Source organism: Pseudophryne corroboree, chromosome 1, assembly GCF_028390025.1.
Source record: "Pseudophryne corroboree isolate aPseCor3 chromosome 1, aPseCor3.hap2, whole genome shotgun sequence".
NCBI classification, from domain to species: Eukaryota; Metazoa; Chordata; class Amphibia; order Anura; family Myobatrachidae; genus Pseudophryne; species Pseudophryne corroboree.
In genome coordinates, this window is record NC_086444.1 from 55385263 (window position 1) to 55392731 (window position 7469).

Here is a 7469-nt window from a genome sequence, read left to right on the forward strand (position 1 = left end):
GCGGCATACGCTAGTCACATTACACCTCACAGTGGCATACGCTAGTCACATTACACCTCACAGCAGCGTCCACTAGTCACATTACACCTCACAGCAGTATCCTCTAGTCACATTACACCTCACAGCAGCGTCCACTAGTCACATTACACCTCACAGCAGTATCCGCTAGTCACATTACACCTCACAGCGGCGTCCGCTAGTCACATTACATCTCACAGCAGTATCCTCTAGTCACATTACACAGAACAGCGGCATCCGCTAGTCACATTACACCTCACAGCGGAATCCGCTAGTCACATTACACCTCACAGCGGCGTCCGCTAGTCACATTACACCTCACAGCGGCATCCGCTAGTCACATTACACCTCAGAGCGGCATCCGCTAGTCACATTACACCTCACAGCGGCATCCGCTAGTCACATTACACCTCACAGCGGCGTCCGCTAGTCACATTACATCTCACAGCAGTATCCTCTAGTCACATTACACAGCACAGCGGCGTCCGCTAGTCACATTACACCTCAGAGCGGCGTCCGCTAGTCACATTACACAGCACAGCGTCATCCGCTAGTCACATTACACCTCACAGCGGCATACGCTAGTCACATTACACAGCACAGCGTAATCCGCTAGTCACATTACACAGCACAGCGTAATCCGCTAGTCACATTACACCTCACAGCGGCATACGCTAGTCACATTACACCTCACAGCGGCATCCGCTAGTCACATTACACCTCAGAGCGGCGTCCGCTAGTCACATTACACAGCACAGCGTCATCCGCTAGTCACATTACACAGCACAGCGTAATCCGCTAGTCACATTACACAGCACAGCGTCATCCGCTAGTCACATTACACAGCACAGCGTAATCCGCTAGTCACATTACACAGCACAGCAGCGTCCGTTACTCACAAGGGAGAGAGAGCAGCCTGTATCCAAGGCGGGCGGCAGTGGCGGGGTTTTGGTGAAACCCGGAATGGACAAGTTTCCGGAGCACCTGACCGGATCAGCTCCCTGCAGCGACCTCTGCCGCTGGGGAGCATAAACAGTGGATATGGGGGTCACTTATTATTCATTTATTTATGCATTAAAAAGATTTTCCCCTCCTATGCAGCCAGATTTATATAGATAGATAACTGCAGCACCAGCAGCTATCTCAGTGCTCCCACTCCCTCTGTCTGGGAGCAGCAGCAGTGTAGGTAGAAGGTTGTCAGCCCTGCACAGTGTCACTATGCCCGGGGGTAACGGCAGCAGGGTAGGTAGGAGGGCTGACAGTCTTCTGTCAGTGCGGGAGCAGCAGCAGCTTCAAGCAGGGGAGCTGGCAATGATCTCTCCCTTCCCGCTGACAGCCCATCACGGATACTCCCCTGGATACTTACACAGCTCCCCAGCGGCAGTGCTCGCTCGATGAAGTGATCTGATCCTATCCTGCGCTCTACGCGGACGCCGTAGCCCGCAGCGCGTAAGTGTCGGGCCGGCGCTGGCTGCAGGGGGGGTTTCAAGGTGGAGCCACTGTAGGAGGGGGCAGATCCACTGTAGGGGAGGAGGTGGCACAATGAATGGAGGTGTCCGTGACCGCCAGACGCTGAGGACGCCTGAGGAAGCAGGAAGTGAAGCAGCCGGCAGCGGTATTTTACCTGACCGTCTGCCGCTCCTCTGCTGCAATTCTAGGCGCCTCGCACATTTTTGCGGGGGGCGAGCTGCCCCCTTGCCCCCCCCATTCCGACGCCCCTGCACATATGTTACACATTATTAATGCCCTTATACACATAATGACACATGTAGTTCCCAGCGTGAGTCAGCTGGCAGCTCTGCTAACGTCGGGTGCCTATTTTTTATGAAAATGCATCTTATTTGCATTGCTATGTGGCTAGGATGCACAAGCAGCTTCTGCTGATTAAAATGATATGTGGCATGCCAATATACTGTGTGTGACTGTGGCTGTATCTGCATACAAAATGCTACACACAGAATATAGGCATGCCGCATATCATTTTAATCAGCAGAAGCTGCTGATGCCCCTAGGCATACCAGATGCCCTAGGCAATTGCCTAGTTTGCCTATACCTAGGGCCGGCTCTGCGGCTACAGGAGAGGAGGAGGCTCACACACGGAGCCTTCTCACGGGTCCCCTCCTCTCTAGAAACGCCTCTGGCTACAGTATATGCAAAAGCAGTCAGTATTAAATGTATTTGCACCCCTTGCATTGCAACATGGTCTGTTCCAGGCACTAGCTTTTTTTTTTTTTTTTTTTGCTTTGCTCCCATTAAGAATCAGTCTCTCAATGACTGCAGACACGTGTTACACATTCCCATTTGAGCAGTTCTGAATAGGTGTAACAAGGTGAGCAATTGTAAGCTGTGTACAATAAGGAGAAGTGTATCTGCAGATATGCATTTTAGGAGGCGATAATGACTAACAACAGCACTATCTAGCCATTTGTGTGTTGTCGTCTCCACAATCCGGTAATGCTGGGTTTGCAGTGTAGGCAAAGTGTCAGCCCAGACAGAGGGGTATATTCTAATGTTTGAAAAGTCAGTTGGGAGTCTGTTTTTTCCTATCAAATAGACAGGAAAAAACAGACAGACACCCAGACGACTTTTCAAACATTTAAATCTCCCCCAGAGAGTCAGATCCTAGTTAGATTTTGCCTGGTGTTCAGGAAGAATTCAATCTCCGGGTGTGCATTGGTGTTTCCGACAAATAGGCTGCAGAGTAATTACACATATTGTTATACAGTAGCAAAATATATATTGTTTCATTTTTGTTTTTAATATTGAAAACTCAGGCTGCTATCTATCTATTTAAAATAATTAAGAACGCACTAGCTGATGTGCCCGGTTTTAACCGGGCAAAGGTTTGCTGAGCGGAACGTTTGACCCCGTTTCACCCCCTTGGAGTCGATACCCCCTAGTATCCCTGCTTAGTGGGTGGCTGCACATAACTGTCACCAGACTACCCTGGCAGGTCACATGCTCCAGGTCACCCGGCAGCTGCACAGGCAGAGTTGACCAACTGTCACATTTTGAAAGAGTTCAATAGTGATGCACTGTGATTGGCTGTGGGGCGTTTTGCCACAAAACTCCGAAACGAAGCAACGAATCACAATGCCAATATGATTCTGCACATCTAGGACCAAGAGGTCTATTCATAAAGCAGAGAAAATGCCCTGTTTTCTGGAAAACAAGGCTTTTCTCTGCTTTGGGCTATGCACAGAGTGGGTTACCATGGAGAGGTTCCTGACTTATCCAGCGACACCCCCTCTCCGTGCCTGAATAGCATCACCATACTTTAGTATGGGGAGTATGATTCATCAAGGAACGGAAGCCCTGCTTTCCGCTTCTCCAAGGAGTTCAGATTCGCCATCTCAGGATGGCGCAATCTGAACTACAGTGCAGTAACTGCAGGAAATCTCAATGCTTCCCTGCTTTCTGCCCAGCACCCGGCACTAGCTCCGCCCCCTGACCTCCCAGCAGCCCCTGCAGCCTTTCACGAGCTGGTCCTTCGATGAAGGTAGCAGGATGGCAGCAGACTCAGTGATTGAGGGGGTGGCAGTGTGGTGGTCATGTAATTGATGGGACCCCCCACAAGTTTTTAGACCTTACTAACTTACCTTAGATCATACCCAACCCATACAACAAATATAGCATCCTTACGAGTGACATATAATACAAAGATTATCAATCCTTGGGGGTAATTCCAAGTTGATCGCAGCATCAAATTTTTTAGCAGTTGGGCAAAACCATTTGCACTGCAGGTGTGGCAGATATAACATTTGCAGAGAGAGTTAGATTTGGGTGGGGTGTGTTCAATCTGCAATCTAATTTGCAGTGTAAAAATAAAGCAGCCAGTATTTACCCTGTACAGAAATAAAATAACCCACCCAAATCTAACTCTCTTTGCAAATGTTATATCTGCCACACCTGCAGTGCACATGGTTTTGCCCAATTGCTAACTTCCTTGCTGCTGCGATCAACTCAGAATTACCCCCCTTGTTCTTTTACTGGTTGTCATGGGCAACTTCTCCACTGACTCACTTCTCCACTTTTATCACTGCTTAGTACATGTCCCCATAAAATTTAATTACACATTCATAAATAAACATCTGTTTTTTCCACCACCAACAATTGTCGGGACAACATCAGAAGTAGAGGGTGAGAGGGAGGGAATGTCCGGAAGACAAGAGGAAAGTTCCAACCTGTTAGTCCCTTATAAAACTTAAGAAACTCCTCCGTTGAACACACAATAGGTGTCACGGATGTACTAACTGGGACTGTTGATTCCGAACTGTGTTCTGGTTGGGAAGCGGACTCTCCGGGATGGAAGCGTGCTGGCTGGACAAAGTTCCTTCGTATGAAGGGTGCAACACTCAAGGAGGAAGTACTTGAAGAAGAAGGTTGGGAGGATGATATTGAAGATCTATACCGGACCGCTCCGGGGTAGGTGTAGAAGCCGGCAGGATAGGATACTCACGGGCTAAAGCGATGGAAGAGGCGACTTTGGTCGGTTTTGCACGGAACAGTCACAGGGTCAGGAGTTTGTACACACGGGTAGACACTTGAGAAACGGAGCTGCAGATATACAACAGGAATCATGTTATAAGAGCACACTCAGAGAACTGATAGCACAGAGCACTAGCATGCAGCCTAGCTGCAATAGTCGTTGCACTGCCATCAGAATGCCCCAAACTGCTCCCAGAAATACCCTCCCTGGGATTGGCCACAGTGGGATTGCCTGGTGCAGGGCCCTGATTGGTTCTGCTGGTCATGTGACCAGAAGTATGATGGCGGTGCCCAGAGCTGGCGCCACCGAACTGCAGCCGCACTGTGCACTCACCCCACTGCCTGCTGGTCTCCTCCTGTGTGTCGGACCTCCTGCCGCTGATTGGTTGGTATTTTATCTCTCTCAAAGGTTTAATTCATATCCCCCAATATTTTAAAGGGGCTACTCTCAACTCATTGGGGATTAAAATAAACTGAGGCTTAAAGGCACAATGCCAGAGTCTACTGTGCCGTAGAGAGGAGTCTACTCTGCACATGGGCCACCTCCTCTGTTAAATCAGCCTGATCAGGAGTTGGGTGGTGTGTTAGTTAGGACAGGGCTGCATGTGACAGTAGCTGTGACATGATGTGAGGAGGGGAATGGAGGCAGCAGGAAGCCACAGACTGAGAGTTATATAGTGGAAGGAGTAGGGTCCCCAGCAGCACAGAGTATATCAGGAGATGAGTAATGTGTCAGTGAGGACAGGGCTGCATGTGACAGGGGCGGTGACATGATGTGAGGAGGGGAATGGAGGCAGCAGGAAGCCACAGACTGAGAATTACTGTATACAGTGTAAGCAGGGCTGTAGAAGAAATTGGCCGGGCCCCCGGTAAAGCAGGGTGCGTGGCCTAATCACAGAGGAGTGACCACGTCCCCTTTGAAAAAAAACACACATGAAAAACTTACTGTTACTTACTGAGAGGTGCACCTGATGGGGTCTATTCATGAAGCAGTGAAAAGTGTGGAGAAGTGAGCCAGTGGGGAAGTTGCCCATGGCAACCAATCAGCTTTGAAGTAACATTTATAATTTGCATGCTATATTATTGTACGGATCAGCTGATTGGTTGCCATGGGCAACTTCTCCACAGGCTCACTTCTCCACTCTTTTCACTGCTACCTAAATAGACCCCTCAGTGTGAAACACAGTTCACACCCTTATATATAGAATTGAGAAACACGGCAGCAGATGTTTTTGCAGCGTAAACTGACGAAATGCAGATATGAGTAGGCAGCGAGTACTTTCAGTGAGTTAAAATAAAAGCAGCAGGGTTATATTTGTCGTCGTAACTTACAGGGTTAACCAGGAGAAATGCAGCGTGTAATTCCTCTTTCATTCATCTTCCTGCTTTTTGTTTTGCTGGCAGATATCACTATGGAACCTTGCCTTCAGCAAGCGTGAATTCCTCCACTGGCTGCCCGAGCAGATGCCAGTGTCGCTGAGAGAGTCAGCCAAGGCGTGATGCTACCACCGGGGTGAAGACTACAGTAGCTCACACTCCAGTCAACTCTCACTCCCAGAAAAGAGTAAAAACATTTCACATAATAAAACAGCTTCATATAAACAGTTTATTTCACCACAATCATTCTATTCGCACACAAACATCTTGGCTAGGTACAAATCCTAGCAACTGTGCTAGAGTTTTACTGTATGTTGCATATTCCTCACAAAGCCAGCTTGGCGACGTCTGTAACTCCGAATGATATTTCTTGGGCATAAAGCATATTTATATAAATTGTAATATGATTAACAATGTTTAGATTCAGATGCAATTTTTATTGCATTCTGGGACAATAAAAGCAAAACTGAAAAACAACCAACAAAGGGGTTCATTCGAGTTGATCGCTCGCTAGCAGTTTTTAGCAGCCGTGCAAACGCATTGTCGCCGCCAACTGGGGAGTGTAGTTTCGCTTTGCAGAAGTGCGAACGCTTGTGCAGCAGAACGCCTGCAAAAACATTTTGTGCAAAACAAGACCAGCCCTGTAGTTACCCTTCGTGTGCGTTGATTCTAACGACGGGGACCCGGCTTTTGACGTTACACACCTGTCCAGCGAACTCCCAGCCACGCCTGCGTTTTTTCTGCCACGCCTGCATTTTTCTAAGCACTCCCTGAAAACGGTCAGTTGCAACCCAGGAACGCCCTCTTTCTGTCAATCTCCTTGCGGCGATTGGAATCGTCGCTAGAACCAGTGCAAAACCACAACGCACTTTGTACCCGTACAACGCGCGTGCGCATTGCGGTGCATAAGCATGCACAGATTAGCCGTTTTTTTCACTGATCGCTACGCAGCGAACAACGGCAGCTAGCGATCAACTCGGAATGACCCCCAAAGTGTGTACCTCCAATGACGCAGAATTGCATTTAGGCACCGTACAAGTCGTGTAATAAAAAGATTAATGCACACACGTAACTATCACGTGTAACAGAAAGAGCCGTAATGTCCTTTCACTCTCATAATTAATGAAAGCCATAAATAACATTAGATAAGCAGAATTTTAAAAGAAAATAAGGAAAAGGTTTATTGAATACGAGGGATGATATTATAGTTATTGGACTTTTATGTTACATTTACATTTCTCTTCAGTGTTTCAGTGTTTGTCTCTGGATTTGTACACCTCTCACACACTTACACTATACAGGTCAGTAGAGGGCAATGACGAGCCTGACTGATTGGGGAGACGGGGCCAAACTTTGACGGTGTTGTCCAGAGGCGTAGCCAGAACTTAATGGGCCCCATAGCAACATTCTGAAGGGCCCCTGGCTTGTTACTTTTATGCCCCATAATAGTGCCCTAGTTCATTTTCTGAACCACAGTAGTGCCTTAGTTAATGTTATGTCCCATAGTAGTGTGCTAGTATCTTTTACGAACCACAGTAGTGCTCTAATTCACATTATGTCACATTGAAGGGCTGCCTGTACACATT